This window comes from Balaenoptera borealis, assembly GCF_965194805.1.
Source record: "Balaenoptera borealis genome assembly, chromosome: 11".
In the NCBI taxonomy this organism is placed as follows: Eukaryota; Metazoa; Chordata; class Mammalia; order Artiodactyla; family Balaenopteridae; genus Balaenoptera; species Balaenoptera borealis.
The window spans coordinates 113,557,470-113,572,564 of NC_138868.1; positions in this window are offsets into that span (position 1 = coordinate 113,557,470).

Genomic DNA, 15,095 nt, shown 5'->3' on the forward strand with positions numbered 1-15,095 from the left:
TGGCTGCTTAACGGGAAAGGTGAGGTGGGGTGATACATAAAACAAGGGTTTCAAATTAGCTCAGATACCGTTCCATAAACCCAATATGTAATAGACAAGACCTACTCCTTGCTCAGAGAACTGGACTCAACACGCCCTATTCACCGCACAAGAATATATCTGACTAGTAATAATCTTAAAACCTATGTATTGATATCTCTCTGTTAGTGTGTCAAGTGGGTGTAAAGCGGCATAAACACAGCAGTGAAAAGCAGCTAAACCCCATTATAAAAATAAATTACTTTGAAAAACCCATGAAACAAAGACAGTGAAAGAGAGAGAAATTCTTACACAATGCGTTCAGGGGCTGTGATGCAACCTAGATGGACCATATCTAGACTCACAGCTGGATGAGACATAAGGGTGGACACTCTTGGGGCTGAGAGGTTTGGTGAGGTTGGGTGAGCAAACGCAGACCCTTTAAAGTAATACTGCGTGGTACCAGTCCCATGGGTCCCAAATCTCCAGGTTCAAGGGCATCTTCCTACATCGAAAACATGCATGAGAAACCCAGAAGATGGTACACCGTGTGATGGGGAAAGGTTTCTAAAACGCACCTCATTTCTCATCTCCTTGTGCCCGGGTTCGCCATTCCAGCCGCTTTACTAGCAATCTCCCTACTTGGAGCATCAGCACCTTTAACCTCCTGTTCCGTACAGGTTGCAATTTGTCCTGAGGATGAACGGGAAGACGGGGAACCAATGAGAGACTAGCTCTTGGTGTTTGGACAGGCACAGGTCACTCTATTTTCCCATCAGGAAAAAGAATTAACCACAGGCTCAGCCTGCCCCCTGGAACCAGAACAGGGCGTGAATCCATCATGCGCTTTTGCGGCCAGCTCCCAAAAAAGCGAGTTGTAAAATGGAGCTTCAGGGCACTGCAATTCACAAACCTGCAGAGTTATAAATGATAACTCTCGTCCACAAATATATTGAGGGAAGGCAAAGAAGAAGTTTTGAAATCAAGGCAGAATTGCAGGAAACAGATTTCAGGAGGTAGATTCGAATCGCCTTTAAAGCACATGAAAAGCGGCAAAACGTTGACAATGATGCCCTTGGTCAAAAAGGGCGTATGCGTTTTTTCCTGAATATATTCAGGAAAAAACGCATACGCCCTTTTTGGCCAACCAAGCAACCTGGAAAGGCAAATCAGGGCTACAAAGAAGACTCGCTACCCATCGGTCAAAAGGGCCATGCTGAAAAACGTGTCAAAACCAGAAATGCAGGACAGGCCATGGAGAAATGGGAGCCTTGCTACACTGATGGGCGGGATGTAAATTGCCAACAGCCACTCTGGAGAAGTGTACGGTGAGTCCTGAAACATCTAAAAAACACAGTTTAGACAGCACAGGGCACTTCCACTCATGGGGGTATAAATTGGGAAAATGAAAAATCAGCAAGACACAAGCACCCCAAAGTTGAGGGCTGCTCTGTTGACAAGGACCTCCACTTCCTTCCACCTTAAATATCCCAGGAAAGAGAAAAATGGATAAAGAAGTTGTGGTCCTTATGTACAATGGAATATCACTCAGCCATGAAATCAATGTCATAAGGCTAGTAGCAGCATGATGAGTGGATTTAGGTACGATGATTCTAAGTGAAATAAGTCACACAGAAAAGGACACTTCTCATAAGGTTTCACTTATAGAGGGAATGTAAAAACCGTTACACTTGAACTGAATTACAAAACAGAACAGAGTCTCACATGCAGAAAACACAGTATGGCTGCTTAACGGGAAAGGTGAGGTGGGGTGATACATAAAACAAGGGTTTCAAATTAGCTCAGATACCGTTCCATAAACCCAATATGTAATAGACAAGACCTACTCCTTGCTCAGAGAACTGGACTCAACACGCCCTATTCACCGCACAAGAATATATCTGACTAGTAATAATCTTAAAACCTATGTATTGATATCTCTCTGTAAGTGTGTCAAGTGGGTGTAAAGCGGCATAAACACAGCAGTGAAAAGCAGCTAAACCCCATTATAAAAATAAATTACTTTGAAAAACCCATGAAACAAAGACAGTGAAAGAGAGAGAAATTCTTACACAATGCGTTCAGGGGCTGTGATGCAACCTAGATGGACCATATCTAGACTCACAGCTGGATGAGACATAAGGGTGGACACTCTTGGGGCTGAGAGGTTTGGTGAGGTTGGGTGAGCAAACGCAGACCCTTTAAAGTAATACTGCGTGGTACCAGTCCCATGGGTCCCAAATCTCCAGGTTCAAGGGCATCTTCCTACATCGAAAACATGCATGAGAAACCCAGAAGATGGTACACCGTGTGATGGGGAAAGGTTTCTAAAACGCACCTCATTTCTCATCTCCTTGTGCCCGGGTTCGCCATTCCAGCCGCTTTACTAGCAATCTCCCTACTTGGAGCATCAGCACCTTTAACCTCCTGTTCCGTACAGGTTGCAATTTGTCCTGAGGATGAACGGGAAGACGGGGAACCAATGAGAGACTAGCTCTTGGTGTTTGGACAGGCACAGGTCACTCTATTTTCCCATCAGGAAAAAGAATTAACCACAGGCTCAGCCTGCCCCCTGGAACCAGAACAGGGCGTGAATCCATCATGCGCTTTTGCGGCCAGCTCCCAAAAAAGCGAGTTGTAAAATGGAGCTTCAGGGCACTGCAATTCACAAACCTGCAGAGTTATAAATGATAACTCTCGTCCACAAATATATTGAGGGAAGGCAAAGAAGAGGTTTTGAAATCAAGGCAGAATTGCAGGAAACAGATTTCATGAGGTAGATTCGAATCGCCTTTAAAGCACATGAAAAGCGGCAAAACGTTGACAATGATGCCCTTGGCCAAAAAGGGCGTATGCGTTTTTTCCTGAATATATTCAGGAAAAAACGCATACGCTCTTTTTGGCCAACCAAGCAACCTGGAAAGGCAAATCAGGGCTACAAAGAAGACTCGCTACCCATCGGTCAAAAGGGCCATGCTGAAAAACGTGTCAAAACCAGAAATGCAGGACAGGCAATGGAGAAATGGGAGCCTTGCTACACTGATGGGCGGGATGTAAATTGCCAACAGCCACTCTGGAGAAGTGTACGGTGAGTCCTGAAACATCTAAAAAACACAGTTTAGACAGCACAGGGCACTTCCACTCATGGGGGTATAAATTGGGAAAATGAAAAATCAGCAAGACACAAGCACCCCAAAGTTTAGGGCTGCTCTGTTGACAAGGACCTCCACTTCCTTCCACCTTAAATATCCCAGGAAACAGAAAAATGGATAAAGAAGTTGTGGTCCTTATGTACAATGGAATATCACTCAGCCATGAAATCAATGTCATAAGGCTAGTAGCAGCATGATGAGTGGATTTAGGTACGACGGTTCTAAGTGAAATAAGTCACACAGAAAAGGACACTTCTCATAAGGTATCACTTATAGAGGGAATGTAAAAACCGTTACACTTGAACTGAATTACAAAACAGAACAGAGTCACACATGCAGAAAACACACTATGGCTGCTTAACGGGAAAGGTGAGGTGGGGTGATACATAAAACAAGGGTTTCAAATTAGCTCAGATACCGTTCCATAAACCCAATATGTAATAGACAAGACCTACTCCTTGCTCAGAGAACTGGACTCAACACGCCCTATTCACCGCACTAGAATATATCTGACTAGGAATAATCTTAAAACCTATGTATTGATATCTCTCTGTTAGTGTGTCAAGTGGGTATAAAGCAGCATAAACACAGCAGTGAAAAGCAGCTTAACCCCATTATAAAAATAAATTACTTTGAAAAACCCATGAAACAAACACAGTGAAAGAGAGAGAAATTCTTACACAATGCTTTCAGGGGCTGTGATGCAACCTGGATTGACCATATCTAGACCCACAGCTGGATGAGACATAAGGGTGGACACTCTTGGGGCTGAGAGGTTTGGTGAGGTTGGGTGAGCAAACGCAGACCCTTTAAAGTAATACTGCGTAGTACCCGTCCCATGGGATCCAAATCTCCAGGTTCAAGGGCATCTTCCTACATCGAAAACATGCATGAGAAACCCAGAGGATGGTACAGCGTGTGATGGGGAAAGGTTTCTAAAACGCACCTCATTTCTCATCTCCTTGTGCCCGGGTTCGCCATTCCAGCCGCTTTACTAGCAATCTCCCTACTTGGAGCATCTGCACCTTTAACCTCCTGTTCCGTACAGGTTGCAATTTGTCCTGAGGATGAACGGGAAGACGGGGAACCAATGAGAGACTAGCTATTTGTGTGGACACAGGCACAGGTCACTCTATTTTCCCATCAGGAAAAAGAATTAACCACAGGCTCAGCCTGCCCCCTGGAACCAAAACAGGGCGTGAATCCATCATGTGCTTTTGCGGCCAGCTCCCAAAAAAGCGAGTTGTAAAATGGAGCTTCAGGGCACTGCAATTCACAAACCTGCAGAGTTATAAATGATAACTCTGGTCCACAAATATATTGAGGGAAGGCAAAGAAGAGGTTTTGAAATCAAGGCAGAATTGCAGGAAACAGATTTCAGGAGGTAGATTCGAATCGCCTTTGAAGCACATGAAAAGCGGCAAAACGTTGACAATGATTCCCTTGGCCAAAAAGGGCGTATGCGTTTTTTCCTGAATATATTCAGGAAAAAATGCATACGCCCTTTTTGGCCAACCAAGCAACCTGGAAAGGCAAATCAGGGCTACAAAGAAGACTCGCTACCCATCGGTCAAAAGGGCCATGCTGAAAAACGTGTCAAAACCAGAAATGCAGGACAGGCCATGGAGAAATGGGAGCCTTGCTACACTGATGGGCGGGATGTAAATTGCCAACAGCCACTCTGGAGAAGTGTACGGTGAGTCCTGAAACATCTAAAAAACACAGTTTAGACAGCATAGGGCACTTCCACTCATGGGGGTATAAATTGGGAAAATGAAAAATCAGCAAGACACAAGCACCCCAAAGTTTAGGGCTGCTCTGTTGACAAGGACCTCCACTTCATTCCACCTTCAATATCCCAGGAAAGAGAAAAATGGATAAAGAAGTTGTGGTCCTTATGTACAATGGAATATCACTCAGCCATGAAATCAATGTCATAAGGCTAGTAGCAGCATGATGAGTGGATTTAGGTACGACGATTCTAAGTGAAATAAGTCACAGAGAAAAGGACACTTCTCATAAGGTATCACTTATAGAGGGAATGTAAAAACCGTTACACTTGAAATGAATTACAAAACAGAACAGAGTCACACATGCAGAAAACACACTATGGCTGCTTAACGGGAAAGGTGAGGTGGGGTGATACATAAAACAAGGGTTTCAAATTAGCTCAGATACCGTTCCATAAACCCAATATGTAATAGACAAGACCTACTCCTTGCTCAGAGAACTGAACTCAACACGCCCTATTCACCGCACTAGAATATATCTGACTAGGAATAATCTTAAAACCTATGTATTGATATCTCTCTGTTAGTGTGTCAAGTGGGTATAAAGCGGCATAAACACAGCAGTGAAAAGCAGCTAAACCCCATTATAAAAATAAATTACTTTGAAAAACCCATGAAACAAAGACAGTGAAAGAGAGAGATATTCTTACACAATGCGTTCAGGGGCTGTGATGCAACCTGGATTGACCATATCTAGACCCACAGCTGGATGAGACATAAGGGTGGACACTCTTGGGGCTGAGAGGTTTGGTGAGGTTGGGTGAGCAAACGCAGACCCTTTAAAGTAATACTGCGTAGTACCAGTCCCATGGGATCCAAATCTCCAGGTTCAAGGGCATCTTCCTACATCGAAAACATGCATGAGAAACCCAGAGGATGGTACAGCGTGTGATGGGGAAAGGTTTCTAAAACGCACCTCATTTCTCATCTCCTTGTGCCCGGGTTCGCCATTCCAGCCGCTTTACTAGCAATCTCCCTACTTGGAGCATCAGCACCTTTAACCTCCTGTTCCGTACAGGTTGCAATTTGTCCTGAGGATGAACGGGAAGACGGGGAACCAATGAGAGACTAGCTCTTGGTGTGGACACAGGCACAGGTCACTCTATTTTGACATCAGGAAAAAGAATTAACCACAGGCTCAGCCTGCCCCCCGGAACCAAAACAGGGCGTGAATCCATCATGCGCTTTTCGGCCAGCTCCCAAAAAAGCGAGTTGTAAAATGGAGCTTCAGGGCACTGCAATTCACAAACCTGCAGAGTTATAAATGATAACTCTCGTCCACAAATATATTGAGGGAAGGCAAAGAAGAGGATTTGAAATCAAGGCAGAATTGCAGGAAACAGATTTCAGGAGGTAGATTCGAATCGCCTTTAAAGCACATGAAAAGCGGCAAAACGTTGACAATGATGCCCTTGGCCAAAAAGGGCGTATGCGTTTTTTCCTGAATATATTCAGGAAAAAACGCATACGCCCTTTTTGGCCAACCAAGCAACCTGGAAAGGCAAATCAGGGCTACAAAGAAGACTCGCTACCCATCGGTCAAAAGGGCCATGCTGAAAAACGTGTCAAAACCAGAAATGCAGGACAGGCCATGGAGAAATGGGAGCCTTGCTACACTGATGGGCGGGATGTAAATTGCCAACAGCCACTCTGGAGAAGTGTACGGTGAGTCCTGAAACATCTAAAAAACACAGTTTAGACAGCACAGGGCACTTCCACTCATGGGGGTATAAATTGGGAAAATGAAAAATCAGCAAGACACAAGCACCCCAAAGTTTAGGGCTGCTCTGTTGACAAGGACCTCCACTTCCTTCCACCTTAAACATCCCAGGAAAGAGAAAAATGGATAAAGAAGTTGTGGTCCTTATGTACAATGGAATATCACTCAGCCATGAAATCAATGTCATAAGGCTAGTAGCAGCATGATGAGTGGATTTAGGTACGACGATTCTAAGTGAAATAAATCACACAGAAAAGGACACTTCTCATAAGGTATCACTTATAGAGGGAATGTAAAAACCGTTACACTTGAACTGAATTACAAAACAGAACAGAGTCACACATGCAGAAAACACACTATGGCTGCTTAACGGGAAAGGTGAGGTGGGGTGATACATAAAACAAGGGTTTCAAATTAGCTCAGATACCATTCCATAAACCCAATATGTAATAGACAAGACCTACTCCTTGCTCAGAGAACTGGATTCAACACGCCCTATTCACCGCACAAGAATATATCTGACTAGTAATAATCTTAAAAACTATGTATTGATATCTCTCTGTTAGTGTGTCAAGTGGGTGTAAAGCGGCATAAACACAGCAGTGAAAAGCAGCTAAACCCCATTATAAAAATAAATTACTTTGAAAAACCCATGAAACCAACACAGTGAAAGAGAGAGAAATTCTTACACAATGCGTTCAGGGGCTGTGATGCAACCTAGATGGACCATATCTAGACCCACAGCTGGATGAGACATAAGGGTGGACACTCTTGGGGCTGAGAGGTTTGGTGAGGTTGGGTGAGCAAACGCAGACCCTTTAAAGTAATACTGCGTGGTACCCGTCCCATGGGTCCCAAATCTCCAGGTTCAAGGGCATCTTCCTACATCGAAAACATGCATGAGAAACCCAGAAGATGGTCCACCGTGTGATGGGGAAAGGTTTCTAAAACGCACCTCATTTCTCATCTCCTTGTGCCCGGGTTCGCCATTCCAGCCGCTTTAATAGCAATCTCCCTACTTGGAGCATCAGCACCTTTAACCTCCTGTTCGGTACAGGTTGCAATTTGTCCTGAGGATGAACGGGAAGACGGGGAACCAATGAGAGACTAGCTCTTGGTGTGGACACAGGCACAGGTCACTCTATTTTCCCATCAGGAAGAAGAATTAACCACAGGTTCAGCCTTCCCCCCGGAACCAGAACAGGGTGTGAAACCATCAAGCGCTTTTGCGTCCAGCTCCCAAAAAAGCAAGTTGTAAAATGGAGCTTCAGGTCACTGCAATTCACAAACCTGCAGAGATATAAATGATAACTCTCGTCCACAAATATATTGAGGGAAGGCAAAGAGAGGATTTGAAACCAAGGCAGAATTGCAGGAAACAGATTTCAGGAGGTAGATTCGAATCGCCTTTAAAGCACATGAAAAGCGGCAAAACGTTGACAATGATGCCCTTGGCCAAAAAGGGCGTATGCGTTTTTTCCTGAATATATTCAGGAAAAAATGCATACGCCCTTTTTGGCCAACCAAGGAACCTGGAAAGGCAAATCAGGGCTACAAAGAAGACTCGCTACCCATCGGTCAAAAGGGCCATGCTGAAAAAAGTCTCAAAACCAGAAATGCAGGACAGGCCATGGAGAAATGGGAGCCTTGCTACACTGATGGGCGGGATGTAAATTGCCAACAGTCACTCTGGAGAAGTGTACGGTGAGTCCTGAAACATCTAAAAAACACAGCTTAGACAGCATAGGGCACTTCCACTCATGGGGGTATAAATAGGGAAAATGAAAAATCAGCAAGACACAAGCACCCCAAAGTTTAGGGCTGCTCTGTTGACAAGGACCTCCACTTCATTCCACCTTAAATATCCCAGGAAAGAAAAAATGGATAAAGAAGTTGTGGTCCTTATGTACAATGGAATATCACTCAGCCATGAAATCAATGTCATAAGGCTAGTAGCAGCATGATGAGTGGATTTAGGTACGATGATTCTAAGTGAAATAAGTCACACAGAAAAGGACACTTCTCATAAGGTTTCACTTATAGAGGGAATGTAAAAACCGTTACACTTGAACTGAATTACAAAACAGAACAGAGTCTCACATGCAGAAAACACAGTATGGCTGCTTATCGGGAAAGGTGAGGTGGGGTGATACATAAAACAAGGGTTTCAAATTAGCTCAGATACCGTTCCATAAACCCAATATGTAATAGACAAGACCTACTCCTTGCTCAGAGAACTGGACTCAACACGCCCTATTCACCGCACAAGAATATATCTGACTAGGAATAATCTTAAAACCTATGTATTGATATCTCTCTGTTAGTGTGTCAAGTGGGTGTAAAGCGGCATAAACACAGCAGTGAAAAGCAGCTAAACCCCATTATAAAAATAAATTACTTTTACAAACCCATGAAACAAAGACAGTGAAAGAGAGAGAAATTCTTACACAATGCGTTCAGGGGCTGTGATGCAACCTGGATTGACCATATCCAGACGCACAGCAGGATGAGACATAACGGTGGACACTCTTGGGGTTGAGAGGTTTGGTGAGGTAGGGTGAGGAAACGCAGAGCCTTTAAAGTAATACTGCGTGGTACCCGTCCCATGGGTCCCAAATCTCCAGGTTCAAGGGAATCTTCCTACATCGAAAACATGCATGAGAAACCCAGAAGATGGTACACCGTGTGATGGGGAAAGGTTTCTAAAACGCACCTCATTTCTCATCTCCTTGTGCCTGGGTTCGCCATTCCAGATGCTTTACTAGCAATCTCCCTACTTGGAGCATCAGCACCTTTAACCTCCTGTTCCATACAGGTTGCAATTTTTCCTGAGGATGAACGGGAATACGGGGAACCAATGAGAGACTAGCTCTTGGTGATGGGACAGGCACAGGTCACTCTATTTTCCCATCAGGAAGAAGAATTAACCACAGGCTCAGCCTGCCCCCCGGAACCAGAACAGGGCCTGAAGCCATCTTGCGCTTTTGCGGTCAGCTCCCAAAAAAGCGAGTTGTAAAATGGAGCTTCAGGGCACTGCAATTCACAAACCTGCAGAGATATAAATGATAACTCTCGTCCACAAATATATTGAGGGAAGGCAAAGAAGAGGATTTGAAATCAAGGCAGAATTGCAGGAAACAGATTTCAGGAGGTAGATTCGAATCGCCTTTAAAGCACATGAAAAGCGGCAAAACGTTGACAATGATGCCCTTGGTCAAAAAGGGCGTATGCGTTTTTTCCTGAATATATTCAGGAAAAAACGCACACGCCCTTTTTGGCCAACCAAGCAACCTGGAAAGACACATCAGGGCTACAAAGAAGACTCGCTACCCATCGGTCAAAAGGGCCATGCTGAAAAACTTGTCAAAACCAGAAATGCAGGACAGGCCATGGAGAAATGGGAGCCTTGCTACACTGATGGGCGGGATGTAAATTGCCAACAGCCACTCTGGAGGAGTGTACGGTGAGTCCTGAAACATCTAAAAAACACAGCTTAGAGAGCATAGGGCACTTCCACTCATGGGGGTATAAATTGGGAAAATGAAAAATCAGCAAGACACAAGCACCCCAAAGTTGAGGGCTGCTCTGTTGACAAGGGCCTCCACTTCATTCCACCTTAAATATCCCAGGAAAGAGAAAAATGGATAAAGAAGTTGTGGTCCTTATGTACAATGGAATATCACTCAGCCATGAAATCAATGTCATAAGGTTAGTAGCAGCATGATGAGTGGATTTATGTACGACGATTCTAAGTGAAATAAGTCACACAGAAAAGGACACTTCTCATAAGGTATCACTGATAGAGGGAATGTAAAAATCGTTACACTTAAACTGAATTACAAAACAGAACAGAGTCACACATGCAGAAAAAAGACTATGGCTGCTTAACGGGAAAGGTGAGGTGGGGTGATACATAAAACAAGGGTTTCAAATTAGCTCAGATACCGTTCCATAAACCCAATATGTAATAGACAAGACCTACTCCTTGCTCAGAGACCTGGACTCAACACGCCCTATTCACCGCACAAGAATATATCTGACTAGTAATAATCTTAAAATCTATGTATTGATATCTCTCTGTTAGTGTGTCAAGTGGGTGTAAAGCGGCATAAACACAGCAGTGAAAAGCAGCTAAACCCCATTATAACAATAAATGACTTTGAAAAACCCATGAAACAAACACAGTGAAAGAGAGAGAAATTCTTACACAATGCGTTCAGGGGCTGTGATGCAACCTGGATTGACCATATCTAGACCCACAGCTGGATGAGACATAAGGGTGGACACTCTTGGGGCTGAGAGGTTTGGTGAGGTAGGGTGAGCAAACACAGACCCTTTAAAGTAATACTGCGTGGTATCCATCCCATGGGTCCCAAATCTCCAGGTTCAAGGGCATCTTCCTACATCGAAAACATGCATGAGAAACCCAGAATATGGTACACCGTGTGATGGGGAAAGGTTTCTAAAACGCACCTCATTTCTCATCTCCTTGTGCCCGGGTTCGCCATTCCAGCCGCTTTACTAGCAATCTCCATACTTGGAGCATCAGCACCTTTAACCTCCTGTTCCGTACAGGTTGCAATTTGTCCTGAGGATGAACGGGAAGATGGGGAAACAATGAGACACTAGCTCTTGTTGTGGATACAGGCCCAGGTCACTCTATTTTCCCATCAGGAAGAAGAATTAAGCACATTCTCAGCCTTCCCCCCAGAACCAGAACAGGGCGTGAAACCATCATGCGCTTTTGCGGCCAGCTCCCAAAAAAGCAAGTTGTAAAATGGAGCTTCAGGTCACTGCAATTCACAAACCTGCAGAGTTATAAATGTTAACTCTTTTCCACAAATATATTGAGGGAAGGCAAAGAAGAGGATTTGAAATCAAGGCAGAATTGCAGGAAACAGATTTCAGGAGGTAGATTCGAATCGCATTTAAAGCACATGAAAAGCGGCAAAACGTTGACAATGATGCACTTGGCCAAAAAGTGCGTATGCGTTTTTTCCTGAATATATTCAGGAAAAAACGCATACGCCCTTTTTGGCCAACCAAGCAACCTGGAAAGGCAAATCAGGGCTGCAAAGAAGACTCGCTACCCATCGGTCAAAAGGGCCATGCTGAAAAACGTGTCAAAACCAGAAATGCAGGACAGGCCATGGAGAAATGGGAGCCTTGCTACACTGATGGGCGGGATGTAAATTGCCAACAGCCACTCTGGAGAAGTGTACGGTGAGTCCTGAATCATCTAAAAAACACAGCTTAGACAGCATAGGGCACTTCCACTCATGGGGGTATAAATTGGGAAAATGAAAAATCAGCAAGACACAAGCACCCCAAAGTTGAGGGCTGCTCTGTTGACAAGGGCCTCCACTTCATTCCACCTTCAATATCCCAGGAAAGAGAAAAATGGATAAAGAAGTTGTGGTCCTTATGTACAATGGAATATCACTCAGCCATGAAATCAATGTCATAAGGTTAGTAGCAGCATGATGAGTGGATTTATGTACGACGATTCTAAGTGAAATAAGTCACACAGAAAAGGACACTTCTCATAAGGTATCACTGATAGAGGGAATGTAAAAATCGTTACACTTAAACTGAATTACAAAACAGAACAGAGTCACACATGCAGAAAAAAGACTATGGCTGCTTAACGGGAAAGGTGAGGTGGGGTGATACATAAAACAAGGGTTTCAAATTAGCTCAGATACCGTTCCATAAACCCAATATGTAATAGACAAGACCTACTCCTTGCTCAGAGAACTGGACACAACACGCCCTATTCACCGCACAAGAATATATCTGACTAGTAATAATCTTATAATCTATGTATTGATATCTCTCTGTTAGTGTGTCAAGTGGGTGTAAAGCGGCATAAACACAGCAGTGAAAAGCAGCTAAACCCCATTATAAAAATAAATGACTTTGAAAAACCCATGAAACAAACACAGTGAAAGAGAGAGAAATTCTTACACAATGCGTTCAGGGGCTGTGATGCAACCTGGATTGACCATATCTAGACCCACAGCTGGATGAGACATAAGGGTGGACACTCTTGGGGCTGAGAGGTTTGGTGAGGTAGGGTGAGCAAACACAGACCCTTTAAAGTAATACTGCGTGGTATCCATCCCATGGGTCCCAAATCTCCAGGTTCAAGGGCATCTTCCTACATCGAAAACATGCATGAGAAACCCAGAATATGGTACACCATGTGATGGGGAAAGGTTTCTAAAACGCACCTCATTTCTCATCTCCTTGTGCCCGGGTTCGCCATTCCAGCCGCTTTACTAGCAATCTCCATACTTGGAGCATCAGCACCTTTAACCTCCTGTTCCGTACAGGTTGCAATTTGTCCTGAGGATGAACGGGAAGATGGGGAACCAATGAGACACTAGCTCTTGTTGTGGATACAGGCCCAGGTCACTCTATTTTCCCATCAGGAAGAAGAATTAAGCACATTCTCATCCTTCCCCCCGGAACCAGAACAGGGCGTGAAACCATCATGCGCTTTTGCGGCCAGCTCCCAAAAAAGCAAGTTGTAAAATGGAGCTTCAGGTCACTGCAATTCACAAACCTGCAGAGTTATAAATGTTAACTCTTTTCCACAAATATATTGAGGGAAGGCAAAGAAGAGGATTTGAAATCAAGGCAGAATTGCAGGAAACAGATTTCAGGAGGTAGATTCGAATCGCATTTAAAGCACATGAAAAGCGGCAAAACGTTGACAATGATGCACTTGGCCAAAAAGTGCGTATGCGTTTTTTCCTGAATATATTCAGGAAAAAACGCATACGCCCTTTTTGGCCAACCAAGCAACCTGGAAAGGCAAATCAGGGCTGCAAAGAAGACTCGCTACCCATCGGTCAAAAGGGCCATGCTGAAAAACGTGTCAAAACCAGAAATGCAGGACAGGCCATGGAGAAATGGGAGCCTTGCTACACTGATGGGCGGGATGTAAATTGCCAACAGCCACTCTGGAGAAGTGTACGGTGAGTCCTGAATCATCTAAAAAACACAGCTTAGACAGCATAGGGCACTTCCACTCATGGGGGTATAAATTGGGAAAATGAAAAATCAGCAAGACACAAGCACCCCAAAGTTGAGGGCTGCTCTGTTGACAAGGACCTCCACTTCATTCCACCTTCAATATCCCAGGAAAGAGAAAAATGGATAAAGAAGTTGTGGTCCTTATGTACAATGGAATATCACTCAGCCATGAAATCAATGTCATAAGGTTAGTAGCAGCATGATGAGTGGATTTATGTACGACGATTCTAAGTGAAATAAGTCACACAGAAAAGGACACTTCTCATAAGGTATCACTGATAGAGGGAATGTAAAAATCGTTACACTTAAACTGAATTACAAAACAGAACAGAATCACACATGCAGAAAAAAGACTATGGCTGCTTAACGGGAAAGGTGAGGTGGGGTGATACATAAAACAAGGGTTTCAAATTAGCTCAGATACCGTTCCATAAACCCAATATGTAATAGACAAGACCTACTCCTTGCTCAGAGAACTGGACTCAACACGCCCTATTCACCGCACAAGAATATATCTGACTAGTAATAATCTTAAAACCTCTGTATTGATATCTCTCTGTTAGTGTGTCAAGTGGGTGTAAAGCGGCATAAACACAGCAGTGAAAAGCAGCTACACCCCATTATAAAAATAAATTACTTCAAAAAACCCATGAAACAAAGACAGTGAAAGAGAGAGAAATTCTTACACAATGCGTTCAGGGGCTGTGATGCAACCTGGATTGACCATATCTAGGCCCACAGCTGGATGAGACATAAGGGTGGACACTCTTGGGGCTGAGAGGTTTGGTGAGGTTGGGTGAGCAAACGCAGACCCTTTAAATTAATACTGCGTGGTACCCGTCCAATGGGTCCCAAATCTCCAGGTTCAAGGGCATCTTCCTACATCGAAAACATGCATGAGAAACCCAGAAGATGGTACACCGTGTGATGGGGAAAGGTTTCTAAAACGCACCTCATTTCTCATCTCCTTGTGCCTGGGTTCGCCATTCCAGGTGCTTTACTAGCAATCTCCCTACTTGGAGCATCAGCACCTTTAACCTCCTGTTCGGTACAGGTTGCAATTTCTCCTGAGGATGAACGGGAAGACGGGGAACCAATGAGAGACTAGCTCTTGGTGTGGACACAGGCACAGGTCACTCTATTTTCCCATCAGGAAGAAGAATTAACCACAGGCTCAGCCTTCCCCCCGGAACCAGAACAGGGTGTGAAACCATCAAGCGCTTTTGCGGCCAGCTCCCAAAAAAGCAAGTTGTAAAATGGAGCTTCAGGTCACTGCAATTCACAAACCTGCAGAGATATAAATGATAACTCTCGTCCACAAATATATTGAGGGAAGGCAAAGAAGAGGATTTGAAATCAAGGCAGAATTGCAGG